Raw genomic sequence first — 17,490 nt, 5'->3', positions numbered from 1 at the left:
CTATGATGCTGCTTGGCCTGCTGTGTTCATCCAGCCCTGCACCTTGTTGTCTCCTGTTCCTCTGATGCTGCCTGGCCTACTGTGTTCCTCCAGTTCCACACTTTGTTATCTCTGACTCCAGCATCTGCAGTTCTTGCTATCTTAGGATAAGATGTCAGCCGAGCTTTAACCCATGAGGTTATGGTTGATGGACATGGAACTGCCAAAAACTGGCAGGGGTGTGAGAGCCATTAGAGGTGGGTGAGGTGCACAGCTTGGTATGGCTGGTATGAGGGACTATAAAAGGGAAGAAAAGGAGCAACTGGGAGCTACAAGAGAAACTAGATTAATAATGCACCATAAAGTATCTCAATCACAGAGAAATGGGGTACCTCAGATGGCAACTTCCAAACTTTTGTACGAACTGAGCATATACGGCACCAGAAGATGGGCAGAATTTTCCAAGCAGCCAAATGATATGGGTAATGGTGAGAAAGTTCAGAAAATACAGAGAAAATTTAAAAATGAGACCCTTAACATTGAAAAATTCATATCCTTCAGGGGTTATCAATTTGGATGCACTGAGTGACAAATGAGTGACACGAAATAAAGAGATGGCAGGTGAACTGAACAGATATTTTGCATTGATTTTCATGACAGAGGATACAAATAACATCCTGGCAATTGTTGTTATTCAGGAAGGCGTAAAAAGGGAGAAACCCAGGAAAATTTACACTCTCCAGGGAACAGTCTCTCCAGGCGTCTCCAGGCCAAATCTGGCATCCATGAAACTGAGGGGACATTTGTAGAAGCTGTTCCTAAGGCACTACTGAAGCCTTTTGCTTCAGACTTTGCTGTTGCCTCTGAATTTACTCTGCTGAGAAATGCCAGACCCTCTACTTGGCATTTCATACCCTACGCAGATGAAATTGAGAAAGGAATGACTTCAGCTGTTAATGCCCACTGCCATTCCTGGCCCTTATTTATTTTAATCAGTTAAGAGATTAACTGAACTTAACTGACCTGAATTATCAGATGACTGTCTGTCTATAAGATTGACCCTAGGTTATATATTGGTGCCAGAGAGTGGCCATACTATAAAACACTTTTCACTGTATTTTGTACCAAGATACATGCGACAACAAATAAATCAAATCAAATCAAAGCAAGTGCCACTGAACCAATTGTTAGAGCTACAGGCTGAAATCTCCCCAAGTCCTAATGGCTTTCATCCTGTAAACTTGGCACTTTCTCAAAAAACTTCAATTAATTGGTTAAACGTGATTTCCCTTTCACAAAACCATGTTGACCCTGCCTTATTACCAATTTTTCCACATGCCCTAGTATAATATCTGTAATAATAGCTTCCAATATTTTCCCAATGACAAAAGTTAAGTCAGCTGGTCTGTCTATTCTACGTTTTCTTTCCTTTCATTTTTGAGTAAAGGAGTTAGATTCACTATCTTCCAACCTGCTGGAACCTTGCCTGAACTTAAGGAATTTTTGAAAATTAGAACCATTGTCACTTCCTTTTAGACCCTTATTTTCCCTTCACATTTTCCCGTGATTCCATTGAATAATGAAGGAGGTGTGCTCCACATTTGTATGTTCATATATGTGCTCACACCATGATTATTCTCAAGAGCTCTGAATGGTATTCTGCTTTCTGTTGTGTTATGCTTCATGATAAATATGTGAGCATACTTTAAGAGACATGCTCATGATATATTTACTGTATTATACCATTTGACCTTCTGGTACATAGTTCTCAGATGCTAACCTAGATCACAAAGTGATCAATGCAGTCCTGTTATAATCTACTGCCTTAATGTTAGCCACAGATACTCACATTCCTGAGAAAAGTAAAAACCTGCTTTTTTTTTCACTGACAGGCCGATGTTCTTCCAGCTTTAAAGGGAATTATGTATGGGAACCCTGCAGAGACGCCGAAAGAATTGTCCTGGAAATCAAAGAATCTGCTAAACAATTCCTCTGTGTTTGGATCCAGCAAAATAATGACTATTTAATAGAGAGGGTTTTGATGAAAACTAGTAAATAATTACTCAGGAAAAGTTACAGTATTAAATATATAGCCTAAATCCTGTTTAAGACCCTGACCTGAAATATCACTCTCTCTCCCTGGGACCTGACACAACTCTCCTGCTCCAGACCTACTCCTCTCCTCCTCTTTTCTTCATTCCAGACCCGGAACCCATCCTTCCCCCAACTCTGGACCTGATCTAACTCTGTACTCCCAAACTACCCTGCTGCGGAGCCACTGCCACTCTCTTTGCCTATTCTGGATTCACCTCCCACCTTCTCCATCTCTGGACTTGAGCTACCTCAGAGAATTTTACCAAAAGGAGATTTTCACAGCCTTGTTTCTTATGTTACAAGGAGAATTCCTGAATCAGGTAAAATACCCTGCTGGAGACAAAACTTTGCTTTTGCGTGACAGACACTGGAATGGCAGCAATGAGGAAAAGGCAGTCATTTATCATCCCAGAGTTGTCACTTTCATACCACGGCCCAACAATGAATGGAATACCCCAAGGAAAGGCAGTAGGCTCTGATTTGAAATATAAACAGGGACCTGAAAATGACATCAGCCTTCAATGCACAATATTTACCAGACACCAGTATAGGTGAAGAGTGGTAGTTTCCCTACAGGTTAAAGCCATTAGAAGCTAAAGTGTCAACCTAAAGACAACCCAGTTTACATTCTTTTTAGATAATCATATGTGTCAGAATGCTCTCTTGGGTGTCATAATGAAGCCTTATATCTCTCTTACCCTGACAATAATGATAAGACATAGGAGCAGGTTTAGGCCATTTGGCCAGTCGAGTCTGTTCCACCATTTGATCATAGCTGATCTGTTTCTCAACCCCTGAATTTTCCTGCTTTTTCCCCATATCTTTTGATCCCCTTACTAATCAAGAGCCTATCTATCTCTGTTTTAAAGACACTCAAAACCTTGGCCTCCACAGCCTTCTGTGGCAATGAGTTCCACACATTAACCATCCTCTGACTGAGAAATTTCTTCTCATCTCAGTTCTAAAGGGTTGTCCCTTTATTTTGAGGCTATGCCCTCAGATCTGGTCTCTCCTATGAGTGGAAGCATCTTCTCCACATTCACTTAATCCAGGCTTCTCGGTATTCTGTAAGTTTCAGTCAGATCTCCTCTTATTCTTCTAAATTCCATTGAGTACAGACCCAGAATCCTCAGGCCATTCAGCCCTGGGATCATTCTTGGAAACCTCCTTTGGGGATCCCCTCCAAGATAAACACATCCTTCCTTAGATATGGAGGCCCAAAACACAATATTCCAAATGTGCTCTGACCAGAACCTTCTACAGAGTCAGCTCTTACTCTTATATGCTAGTCCTTTTAAATGAATGAAAAGTTTGCATTTGCCTTCCTAACTGCCAACTTAACCTTAAGAGAATCTTGAAATAGGACAACCAAGTCTCTTTCCGCTTCAGACTTCTGAAGCTTTTTCTCCATTTAGAAATTAGTCTACGCCTGTACTCATTTTACCAAAATATATAATCTCACATTTTTCCACATTGCATTCCATCTGCCACTTATTTGCCCAGTCTACTAGCCTGTTCAAGTCCTTTTGCAGATTCCCTGGTTCCTCAACACTACCTGTCCCTCCATATATCTTTGTGTCATCTGTAAACTTAGCAACAATGCCCTCAATTCCACAGCATTAATGTACACATGAATAGTTGTGGTCACAGCACTGATCGCTGCATAACTCCCCTGGTCACCAGCTGCTATCCTGAAAAAGACCCGTTTATCCCCAATCTCTGCCTTGCGCCAGTAAGTCAATCCTCTGTCTGTGCCAGTACCTAGTCGCTCACACCATGGGCTCTTATCTTATTTAGCACCTTCCTGTGGCACCCTTTATTCAGGAAATCCAAATAGGTCATATCCACTGGCTTTCCTTTTGTGTAACTTGTTTGTCACTTCCCCAAAGAATTCCAATAGACTTGTGAAGCGTGACCTCCCCTTGACGAAGCCATGCTGACTCAGCCCTATTCTTAATAATGAACCCTACATTCTTACCAATGACTGAGATCAGGTTAACTGGCCTATGGTTTCTGTTTTCTGCCACCCTCCCTTCTTAAACAGGAGTGTTATATTAGCCATTTTCCAGCCTTCTCGGACCCTCTGATTTTGGTGATTACTGAATGATCACCATGAATGATGCCACAGTCTCCTCAGCTATCTTCTTCAGAATGTTGGGTGCAGTCCATCCAGTCTGGGTGATTTATTTTCCGCTTCCGCAACATCTTCTTCTTAATGATGGCACTAATGTAAAGTATCTATTCAGTTCCTCTGCCATTTGTTTGCTCCCCGTGACTACTTTGCCAGCCTTAGTTTCCAGAGGTGCAATGTCCACTCTTGCCTCTCTTCTGCCTGCTATTTATCGAAAAAAAACTCTTGCAATCTTCTTTTATTTTACTAGCTAGCTACCATCATTTTCACCTTCTCTCACTCTCATTACTTTATTAGTTGTTGTCTGCTTGTTTTTAATTGTTTCCCAATCCTCTGGCTTCTCATTGATGTCATCACACTATATGCTTTCTCTTTTGCTCTTATGCTGTTCCTTGTCAGTCATGGTTGCCTCATCCTGCCCTTCACATACTTCTTCTTCCTTGACGCGAATTTGTGCTGTGTCTCCCAAACTACACCCAGAAACACCTGTTGTTGCTGTTTCACAGTCTTCTCTGCTCAGCTCCCCTTCCAATGCACTCCGGACATCTCTTCCCTCATCTCTTTGTAGTTACCTTTACTCAATTATAATGCCATTACATCTGATTCCGACTTCTCCCTCTCAAACTGCAGAGTGAATTCTATGATATTACGGTCACTGCCCCCTAGGGATTCCTTCACCTTAAGCTCCCTAATCAAGCCTGCCTCATTGCACATCATCAAATCCAGAATTGCCTGTTCCCAAGGGGGCTCTACCACAAGCTGCTCCAAAAAACAACATTGCAGCCATTCCAAAAATCCCAAATCTTGGGAACCACTACCAACCTGATTTTCCCAGTTCAAGTTCATATTGACTACTGCTGGGAGGCCTGTACACAAATCTCATCACGGTCTTTTTCCCTTTGCGGTTTCTTAATTCTACCCACACAGATTCTACACCTTCCAACATTATATCGCTTCTTGCTATCAATGTAATTTAGTTTCTTACTAACAGGGTAACCGTGTCCCTTATGCCCATCTGCCTGTCCTTTTGATAGGATGTATCTCCTTAGATACTTAATCTTTAGTCGTGATCCCCTTGCAGCCATCTCTCTGTGATGCCCACAACATCGTGCCTGTCAATTTTAATCTGTGCTATAAGCTCATTTACCTTATTTCATAAACTGTGTGCATTTAAGTATAATAGCCTCAGTCCTGCATTGACTGCTCCCCTTTTCATAGTTGCGCCTTTACCTGTTGTGTCTGAAGTTGAATTCCTGACCCATTCCATACTTTCTGTCTTTTTACTTCTTCAGGAAGCTTAAATAACCCTTCTAAGCCCTCCCCACCTTTAACATTTCCCATAATTTTCCATGCAACTGAACCCCATGCCCCACTATCTAATTTAAAGCTCTATCCAAAGCCCTCGTTATGTGATTAACCAGGACTTTGGTCCCTGCATGGTTCAAGTGGAGCCCATCCCCTCAGAGCATTTTTACTCTTCCCCAGTACTGGTGCCAATGCCTCATGAATTCAAATCTGTTTCTCCCACGCCAATCTTTGAGTGAGACAACAAGGTGCAGAACTGGATGAACACAGCAGGCCAAGCAGCATCATAGGAGCAATGCTGCTTGGCCTGCTGTGTTCATCCAGCTCTGCACCCTCCAGTTTCCTCTTCTCCAGCATCTGCAGTTCCTACTATCGCAGAGGCAATCCTTGAGTGACTTGTTTAACTCTTTAATTTTGTGGGCCCTCTATCAATTATCTTGTGGCTCAGGCAGTAATCTGGAGATTAAACCTTCATTTTTTTGGGTTTGTCCCGGTGGGTCAGTGGTTAGCACTGCTACCTCACAGCACTAGGGACCCAGGTTCAATTCCACCCCTGGGCAACTGTCTGTGTGGAGTTTGTACATTCTCATCATGTCTGCATGGGTTTCCTCCGGGTGCTCCAGTTTCCTCCCACAGTCCAAAGATGTGCAGGCTAGGTGGATTGGCCATGCTAAATTGCCCTGTCGTGTTCAGGGATGTCCAGGTTAGGTGGGTTATAGGGGGATGGGTCTGGTTGGGATGCTCTGAGAGTCAGTGTGGACTTATTGGGCCAAAGTGCCTGTTTCCACACTGTAGGGATTCTATGATTATTTTGTCAAAGACTCCTTCAACACCTAACCTATTTCACGGTAAATACAACACCTCCTCCCGGCTGCCGAACAGGTGTCTGATCTGATGGTTTGGTGAACAAGTTTATTACCATAAGGTGCAGTTGCTAAAAACAACAGGCTATTCTTAGTCCTGGACTCCCATTTTGGGTTTCCTTACACATCTCTTTTGAACACTGAAGACTGTAGGGGAATATTCCTCTACTGAAGGTGAGGGTAGCGAGGGAGCTGAAATAATTTGCCTGGTTTGCCCTAGGCAGAAACTCACACCCTTCTCTCTACCTATGCAACTAATTGCCAGTCAGGAAGATCAATTTGTGAGTGACCCAGCTCATGAGGAATAGATGCCCTCATGTTGTTAATTGGTGGGCCTCAGCTCACTGCCTCCATGGCAGGTGAGAAAGATGGAGCTACTTTCACAATCTTGGGGCAATTATCAACACAGACAGAGGATGACAGGCTGGTCTCTGAATGCCACACCCTTGTCTTTGCCTCCAAAGCCATAGAAATCCCTCTTTGCACAACCTCTACCTCGCCACAAACAAAATGAAATGACTAACCTTCTCACAGAGAAGTAGGCCTCAACCCAGTGGAATTTATGATGCAGGGAATGCTGACTTCTGATGGGCCAGCAGCTTCTAATAACTCATATTCCAAATGTTGTGGTTTGTGACGGAGTGAAGTACTCACCCTCATTCTCCTGTCAGCTTTCAATGAGTTATCTCACTGATGGGGACTGCATGGTGGTTACCACATAATGTTTCACCTCTGCACTTAGAAGATTTATCAAACATGCCCTATGTTTCAATGTCAATATTTTGGTGTATTTCTGTCTGTTGCTGTCACCAACCTCTTCTGCATTTAAATCTGGATTGTGACACAAAAGGTGACCACAGATTTCCACACTACGTCTTAGGCATAGAATGTTACTTTCTGAAGGAAATCTATTGAATTAAAATTTGAATGAATCAATAACACCTGCTTCCAACTGAGGGAATGTGTTAATGCCCCTTTCATTAATGTGTTAAACTTGACTTGAAGATTCACAGTGTATTTTCAAGACCAGCTGTATTTTGAAGTTTTTACCCAAAAGGCCTAATTCACACAGTTTTACTTTAGGCTCAATGGTCAGAGCTATTTGCGGAATATTAAATTACACTTAGGTTAATTTTGTGCATGTGATTTTGCATAACCAAGAACGCTCTGACTGAAAAGTTGGGGGGGAACCAATTTTCCCTTACCTTATGCTCCACCTATTTGGGACACACTGCAGTGGAAAAAGTAATGAAGATTCTTTGTGTGAGTTTCAGTTGTTTGGTATCTCCCTTGAACCTCCATCTGTAAGTTGGTGGGCACTGTTCCACTGTGGTTTGAATAGTCAATAGCATTTAATTTCTCTTTAAAGATCTGACTGCATCACCATCTGCACATCAATTTCCATCATCCCACTGGCCACAGGTGATATGCAGATTGCCCCTGTGTCAATCAGATTTTCAATTTGTCATTCAGAATTCAGAAGGCTGGAAACCATCGAGGAATAGACTATGAGTGCAACTTCTAAAAGGCAGAATGCATTTAAAATTACAGCAATTATGAACTCACAGATTTGTTTCTAAAAGCCTGCAGGATTGAGTCCCTGATCAGTTTCAGTGTGATATCCACAAGCAATGCTGATCAGGCATCATGAGGCTTTAGCCCCAGGTTTTCTTACTGATCAGGTATAATATAAATATGTAATGAATGTCCCTCACAGCTGTTTGGGGCAGAGAGTTCTAAAGTATCATTTCCCTCAGAGAAAATATTCTGCCTCACTTCTGTCTTAAGTAGGAGGCCCCTCTAATTTAAAACTGTGTTCCCTAACTCTAATCTCTACCACTGAAGGAAACAGCCTTTCAGCATCACACATGTCAAGCCCTCTCAGGATCCCATAACTCTTAATAGGATCATTTCTAATTCTCCTGAACTCCAAAAAAGAACAAAATCTGTATTCATTAACAGGATGAGGGTGTCACTGGCTAGGCAGCATTTATTGCCTGTCCCTAATTGCCCAGAGGACAGTTAAGAGTCAACCACATTGCTGTGGGTCTGAAGTCAAATGTAGGCCAGACCCGATAAGGATGGCAGTTTTCATCCCTAAAGGACATTAGTGAACCAGATGGGCTTTTCCTGACAATCGACAATGGTCATCATTAGATTCTTAATTCCAGATTTTTTATTGAATTCAAATTCCACCATCTGCCATGGTGGGATTCAAACCTGGGTCCCCAAAACATTACCTGGGTCTCTGGATTAACAGTCCAGCGATAATACCACTAGGCCATTGCACCCCTTTGTTGAAAGTTTTAGCATCACATGAACATGGGTGAAGATGGGAAATATTGCAGAGGTGGAAATGAGTGGTCTTGATAGTGAAACAGGTATGAAACCAAGGTAGTTCATCTTGAAGCCAAGCACACACCAACCTTGTGAACTGTCTGGTACAGCCTCAGCCAGTTTGTCGGACAAGGGATGCAATTGTGTATGAAATGTAGTTTGTGGCAGGAAGTACAGATATTGGCATCAGTACTGCCTAAGTTTAAATGTGATAACTCACGCAGTGATTTTGGATGATTTCAACCTGGGCAGCATGTAGATGCAAAATAGAAAGGAGCCAAGGACAGTTGCCTAGGAGGCAGCAAAAGTAATGCTGAAGAATCAATTATCTGGCTATGAACAGATCGGAATGGAATTAGCTTGAGGGTGGAATAGCAGCATTGGGGTTGCAATATCTGCTCAACTGTGACAAAGGTTGCAGACCATTTGACGAAGATGAAGAATGGCTGGTTCACCATGGTCACAGCTACATAGAATACCATCTGCAACTTTAATAAGAACGATAAGAAGTAGCTGCTGATAGGAAATTGAAACTTGCTTTTGTTGATGTAGAGACACACCTCTCTATCTCAGAAATTTATCAGCCAGGCAGCCAGGGAACTGTGTAATATACTGAAGGACAATCCACGGCCATACTCCAGGTAAAACATCACACTGGGAGTGGCACTAAAGCTGCCGAGCTTCTTAACCTTTTATATGGGTAAAGTTGTCAGAATGGCTGGTGGGGGGATGAGGGGTTGGAGAGTAGGAGTGTGGGTTGTGGTGGTATACCAACAAAATTTTTCAGAACACCATATCATCATTAAACAAAAAAAAGACTTTTGCCTTGTTCCTCACACCAACAACTACAATGTTTTATTCAGAGAACCAAGGAAGCAATAGCTCCGAATCCTAGGGCTCTATTGGCTGACTGACTTTGCCAAATCCAAGGTGGTACTGTTAGGACCCTCATAGCCCTTTATGATCCCACAGACTCCAGTAGATGAAAGACATGAAGTTCTGATCAGGTTCAGGCTTTTTGTTATATGTTGATGCTTGCTTTCCAGGCAGTACTCAGAATTTGTTCATTTTACAGTAACAGTAGTGCAGTGGTTATGTTGTTCGGCTAGTAATCCAGAGGCCTTGACAAATGATATGGAACCAAGAGTTCAAAGCCCACTACAGCAGCGGGGATATTAAATAAATCTGGAATAAAAAGCTAGTGGTAGTAATGACCATCATGCAATTACAGATGCCATAAAAATCCATCTGGTTCATGAATATCCTTTTGGGATAGAAATCTGGCACCTTACCAGGCCTGGCCTGGCCAGTATGTGACTCCATGTCCTCAGCAACATGGTTAGCTCTTAATTGTCTTCATAAATGGTCAAGTGAGTCTCTTAGTTGTGTTTAAAATGTGGCCCAACACCAAGCCCTCGAATGTAATTAGAGATGAGCAATAAATGTCAACATCTAATGTCGACAAATGATTTTTCAAAAAAGGTAGTCAGCTTTACCTCTGATATTTATTAATATCCACAAAGCTAAAGGTTAGATCTTGAATGACCAACAAAATTCATTGTTCGCCCGTATATGACTCCTGTGTGCCATTCCTTCACCTGATAAAACTATACAACATACCAGAGAGTGTTCCAAATAAACTAGCGCCAAAACTGGGTCATGGAGCATCCTTTTGCTGTAACCTCACTAAAGTTTCTATGACAATCATAGTCCGCTACAGTCATCTTTATATGGTAATTGAAAGAGGCATCCATATGTTCCAGTTACAGCAAGAACCTCATGAAGCGTGGCTAGAGGAAGAAGCAGATCAGCCTAATGAAGCTGAGCAGGCAGCAAAACAATCCCCCCAAGCAGCTGCAAGAGCTGTTTTCCAGATGGTCACTTACTTTCTTCCAAAGTTAGCAGGAACCCTCAATATTTGCTTATACCATTTTTCCTATGCCTGCCAATAAATTGATATGTCATTTTTTCCTCACCTCTTGGCTAGCAAGATTTCCCTCCTTTTAGACCATTTCTTAAAAGAGCCACACAAATGAAATTATGCAGATGGGAAAATAAACTAAAATAAGATCATATACTGCATTCAGTGAGATAAAAGTATATCTGAACATGAGGTATCAAGCTTCTCTTCCTAATAATGGACATCTGTTGTGCTTCGTTAGATACCTTGAAAGAAAACTATGGCTTTTGTTTCTCATGCTTTTCGTTTGTGCAAAGAAATGGGTTAAAGAAAATCAGCCCCATTACTATATAACACCTCAAAAGAAATTAAAGAGAATGTCAGAAAGACAGTACAACTGTGAAAATCTAAAGCAATTTAACATGTCCAGTGCCTATGAGAGTTATAATGGCATTTTACAGAATGGTTCGCAAATATTGACTTCTGGATAAGCCAACAGTTTTTAGTGATAGAATGATAAGTATTCATGTTTAGCAATTGCAATCAGTGCAGCAGCCACATAGATGTGATATGTTTCTCGTATATAATGTTGTACAGTTCTCATTTGTTATATATGTCATGTCAGTTTTTACATAAGATGTACGTAAGGTGACAATAAAGCTAATTCAATTCAATTCAATGTTATCTCAGCAATGGAATGGGGCTATGTGGGAGAGTGAAGGATTTTGGTGCAAAACATTTGCTTTCATCTCTGTGACCAAGATTAATAAGTCAAACAGGATGAAAGCTTATTTTGGCTGTTTGTTATGAGGCGCCTATGGAAAATAGACTTATTCATTCTCGACACACGTCCTAGTGGGCACGAGTGAAGCAAACAAAACAGTTGCGATGTACCAACTCATAAAAGTCAAATGGGGAATCTAGTGAGCAAATGTTGCTGTAAGGCTGATATTGGAGTTGTAGCATATCTTGAGGCAGAGTAGAGGCTGATGTAGCCTGTATCTTACTGTGCTATGTTCCTGACATAGAGAGCTTGGTGCTTGCAGTAGTTGCCTGAAAGAAAAAATGTTCAGTTCCTAATGATAACATAAATCCATTCTCAACTTGATTAACATGGATTAATCAAAACACAATATGTCAGCAAAGATGACCAAAAAATAATAGAGGGAGAAAATAATATTTGAGGATAAATGCACAAGTAACATCAAGATGGAAAGCAACAGCTTTTATAAATATATAAAAAAGAAGAGAGAAGCCAATTAAATATAGGCCCCTTAGGGAATGAGGCTGGGGAAATAATAATGGGAATCAGGATATTGTAGGCGAGTTGAATAAATATTTTACATCAGTCTTCAAAGTGGAAGAGCTAATAGTATTCCAAAATTACTAATAAATGAAGAAGCAAAAGGAGCAGAAGAAACAAATGCAACAACTATCACTGGAGAAAAATGCTAGGAAACCAATGGGACTAAAGACTGACAAGTACCCTGGACCCTAATGGGTTGCATCCTAGAATAATATACAAAGTAGCTACAGATATAGTGAATGAACTGGTAGTAATCTCCCAGGAACCCTTAGATTCTGAAAGAAGTTCCAGAAAATTGGAAAACTGCCATTGTGATACTTTTATTTAAATAGGATAGGAGACTAAAAAGAAGACCAGTTAGCTTAATGTCTGTAATTGGGAAAATGTTAGAGTCTATCGTAAAAAATATAATAGCTGAACATTTAGAAATACATCATATCATCAAGTAGACTCAGCATGGCTTCATAAAGGGAGTATCATGCCTGACAAATTTATTAGAATTATTTGCAAAGGCTAATAAAGGGAAAACAGTAGATCTAACATATTTAGATTTTCAAAGGATATTTGATAAATTAATATGTATTAGATAAGATTACAGCTCATGGTGTTGGAAGTAAAATATTAACATGAATAGAGAATTGGCTAACTAATGGAAGACAGAGAGCTGGGAAAAGTGGGGGAATTTGAGGGATGGCACTCTCTAACTAATGGAGTGCCACAGGGATTAGTGCTGGGGCCACAAATATTTGCAATATATATTGACAACATGGATGAGGAAAGTGCATGTACTGTAGACACATTTGTGGGTGACACAAAAATAAATGGCAAGGTAAGTGTTGAGGATAATACAAAGAGTCAGGAGAGATATAGACAGTTTAAACGAGTTAACAAAAATGCGGTAGATGGAATATAGTATATGAAAATGTGAGGTTATGCACTTTGGCAGGAAGAATAGAGGAGCTGCATATTATTTAAATGAAAAAAAGACTGCAGAAAGCTACACAATAGAAAGATTTGGGAGTCCTCATTAATCAAAAAATGCCAGCATCAAGGTTCAGAGGACAATAGGTAAGGCAAATGGAATGTTGGTCTTTAGTTTAAAGGGAATGGAGTATAAAAGCAAAGTTTTGCTAACACTATACAAAGTACTAGACAGACTATAGCTAGAATGCTATGAACTGTTTTGGGCCCCTTATTAAGGAAAGGTAGACTGATATTACAGGCTTTCCACAGTTGGTTCACTAGGCTACTATGTAGGGACTGTACAATGTGGAGGCATTGAGTTATTTAGGCCTGAACTCATTGGAGTTTAGAAGTATGAGGTGAGGGTTATTGAAACTTACAAGTTTCTTAAAGTACTTGACAGGGTAAAGATGTTGGAAAAGTTGGAAAAGTTGTTTCCCCTTTTGTTAAGGACCCAAGGATATGATCTCAGAATAAGGAGTTGTACTTTTAATACAATGATGAGGAGGAATTCCTTCTCTCAGAGGGTAGTCAATCTGTGGAAATTTTTTACTGCAGAGGGCTGTGGAAGCGATATTGTTAAGGATATTCAAGGTTGAGACAGATTTTCAATCAGGAAAGAAATCAAGAGTTACACAGAAAAGGCAGGAAAGTGGAGTTGAAGATTATCAGATTAGCCATAACAACATAGATACATAGAAAATAGGACCTGGGGTAGCCCTTTGAGCCTGTTCCACCATTCAACATTATCATAACTGATCATCTAACTCAGTACCTTGCTCCTGCTTTCATCCCATATTCTTTGATCACTTTAGACCCCAGAACTATATCTATTTCCTTCATGAAAACATTCAATGTTTTGGTATCCACTGTTTTCTGTGGCAGTTCTGTGGCACAGGCTCACGAAGCTCAGGGTGCAGAAACTTCTGCTCAGCCATGATCTCATTGAATGGCAGAGAAGGCGTAATGGACTGAATGGCCTACTTCTACTCCTACAACTTATAGTCTTATGGTCTTAATATATTGTAATCTGTGCTTACTTGTAAGATGACAGCAAACTTGATATTACAAGTATGAGTCAGGCTAAACAGAAGGGGTTTAGAAGTTGTGGAAAATGTGCATTCATTTGCTCTTTTCACAATGTCAATATCTCCCAAAGCACTTTCGGAGTTTAGACATTGTTTTACCAGAGGGAAATGCTACAGACAATTTGTCTTCAGCAATTTCATACAAATAAGATCTAAAGAAAAGGTGAGTTCAGATGTCAGGATCATAAGTTCAAGGAGGTAAGTAAGGTGCAAAATATCTTGGAAATATCTGGTGGTTAAAAATTATTTATCCTAAAGTCTGGGGCTGAGTTTAACTAACCTTTGGGTCTAAAATGCAAAGATATGTTGTGATTTTACTGAGTTTGCAGTACAACTGATATTCCTCTCTTTGGTCTTGGCATCATTTTATCAGAGAGAGTGGGAAGGCATCTTTTCATTTGTGTCAACAGTGTTGGGGAATCAGTATAATCTTTCTGTCGGTACACTGTAACTGATGTTGAACACTAATTTTATAATGAAAGCTTATAACAATATAATTGCTACTTTGTATTATAGTTTTGAATCAAAATGGCTCCGTGTAGTAACAAAACTACTCTTACTGACATTCTGTTTGTCTATGTACACACACACACACACACACACACACACACACATACACACACACACACACACACACACGCACACACACACACACACAGAGAGAGAGAGTCTGGCACTATAAGAACAACAGAGTTGTTGGATAGTCAGATTGACTGACCATATAGATGGGAGTCCCTCCCCTGTTGGGGGCAGAAGCCTTGTCCCAAGCCAATTAATGCCCTGTTGAAAATAAAATGACTGTAGGGCAGCTGGCTTAATCATGGGCAGACTCCTGACCGACATTTTGCTGGGTTTGCAGGGAGGAGGCAGGGAGGCATGTCCATGAGGACCCTCACCAATTTCTACAGATGCACCATTGAAAGCATACTGTCCAGGTGGATTATAGCCTGGTATAGCAACTGCTCTGCCCAGGACAGTAAGAAACTACAGAAGGTGGTGTGCACAGCCCAGACTATCACAGAAGCCAACATTCCATCCATGGACTCTATTTACATGGCTTGCTGCCACAGAAAGGCAGCCAACATCATCAAAGACCTATCACACCCTGGTAATGATCTCCTATAACCTATTCCGTCAGGCAGAAAATACAGAAGCCTGAACACACGCACCAGCAGGTTCAGGAACAGCTACTTTCCAGCTGTAATCAGACTGTTGAATGGACCGTAGCCTCAAATAATGTAACCTGCAATGTAACTTATGCCTCTAAGTCTTTTTGATCTGTACATCCTTTGCTTGCTGTGATCTGCCTGTACCACTCATAAACAAAGCTTTTCACTGTTTTTCGGTACATGTGACAATAAAATCAACATCAAAATACAAAAAAAATCAAAATCAATATAATGTCCTGTAAAATTCATTATCACAATTGTACTGTACTGAAGGTTGTTTCACAGACAGGTAAGTAGATAAATGCATTGTCAAGTGTGTTTCTGACCTGTACAGACCAAGCTTAATACCCAGGCTGCACAGAGCCAACTAATTTCAGCGAGGGCAGCAATTAAGTTATTTCAATTTAGTTTGGAGGAGGGACGGTGGAAGAGACATAAGAAAGGTTCCCAATCTTTGTGGTATCAACTCAAACAGTCTGCGTTGCTTAGTTTTTGGATGAAATACCAAAAGGAGGAGTCAGTACATTTAGGAGTAGCATGGTAAAAATATGTTTTAAACAAGATTTCTGTGTCAAATTGTCCACCTGTAAAATGTATTTTCAGTACAAATTCCAAGTGACTTGCAAAATCTTTTGCAGTCTGGTTCTCTTCTACGAAAATCAGCAGCAAGAAAAGTAACAAAGACAGGCTTGTATCCTCAAAGGCAATACATCACATACACTAAAAGAACCTACCACCCATTGCCTTGCTTTATCCTGAATTGACAACACTAGCATACTTGGCCCAGAGCACAGATGTATGTTTAGGGCCAGGAAAGGTAAAGGCTGAATGACTTGTGAATATGTGCTTGGAATGTCAAACTTAATCAAGTCTATGACCGTGCTCAAGCTGACCTGATCTGTAACTGTAGCACATCAATTAAAACGACGGTCCTGAATACAGCTTGCTCGCATTTTTGTTGATATCTACAGTTTTCGAACTGTGTTGTTAAATGTTGTGGTTCAAAATATTCATTAAATGTTCTGCCATGGGTAAAGCCTCTGCCAAGACTGTTAAAGCTGAGAGGTATTTAAGTGAGGTCAAGGAGCATTCCTGGGAGAGCTTCCCTAATGACTAAGTCACACTAAGTGCATTTAATTATTTATTGGGATTACAAAACCAGAAGAAATTGCAACACAAGGAGAGAATGGACTGCTTTGTCAATTGAATGTAAGAACACTCTTTGAATCTCAATTGACATTTTACACAAATCAGCAGTGACAAGAGCTTAGCAATGTGCAGTGTTGCTTGAATGTGGACAAATGGGAACTTAAAGGCCCCTAACCCACACTAAATCATTCACAGCATCAGAAGGAATTGTATGAAAATGGTAAAAAACTAATGGCAAAGAAAATTACCTGTTATAGTGGAATACTCTGAAAAGAAGATTCAACTTTATAGATGAGTGAATGTGCACCCATTTACTTAACAGAACATCTGTTTCAGAACAGAGACAATAAAACCCAGCTCTTAATGCTAGAATTAAAGAAAAATATTGAGTTCAAAACAAAGCCAGGGATAGCACGTGCAGCATAGTTCAAAATAGGTTGCATACAAAACCCATGGGGACTAATGATAATAGACTCGACAACTCCAACTGCCTTAAGTTCAGCAACAAGAACAGAAACAAAGGAGGAGCCTGAACATGAAGGTGAAAAGTTTAAAAGTTGGGCATTCGGGGATTGGGAGCCAATCTAGGTCAGTGAGCACAGACATAATAAATGAATATATGAACTGCAGGATTTTGGATGAGCTCGAGTCAATGGTGAGTGGAAGCTGGGACACAGACCAGGAAAATCAGTGAAAACACTGAAAAAATGCTGTGAATTACATTACATTTATCCAAGATTTCTGCAGTTCATCTCCAGAATTATGTCAAAAGAGCAGTAGGTATCCAGGTAAAATACAACAGATATAATTTTGTTCATTTGCTTATTGAAATAGTGGACAGAATCCTACTACTTTAATCATTGGATCAATGGTGAGCCAGTTTGTTATTTGCAGACGTGACTGTCTGATTAGCATGCCTCCTCAGTTGCTCTTTCTCAGAGTCAACCAATTAACAGATTGTTCCTGGGTTCACTGAGCAAATAGAGAAAGTGCCTTATACACATATGAATAAACTCTACACAAAAGTCTCTGGCAGTACACACAATAGCATCATGGTGAGTTGTTAATCACTCAGCATGAAGCAGAAAAGAGATGGACACTGAATGAAAGGCAGCTGCCTCATCTTTCCAAGATAACAAGGTGTAGAGCTGGATGAACACCGCAGGCCAAACAGCATCAGAGGAGCAGGAAAGCTGACGTTTCGGG

Source organism: Rhincodon typus, chromosome 1 (assembly GCF_021869965.1).
Source record: "Rhincodon typus isolate 14 chromosome 1, sRhiTyp1.1, whole genome shotgun sequence".
In the NCBI taxonomy this organism is placed as follows: domain Eukaryota; kingdom Metazoa; phylum Chordata; class Chondrichthyes; order Orectolobiformes; family Rhincodontidae; genus Rhincodon; species Rhincodon typus.
Note: the sequence above shows the minus strand (reverse complement) of the source record.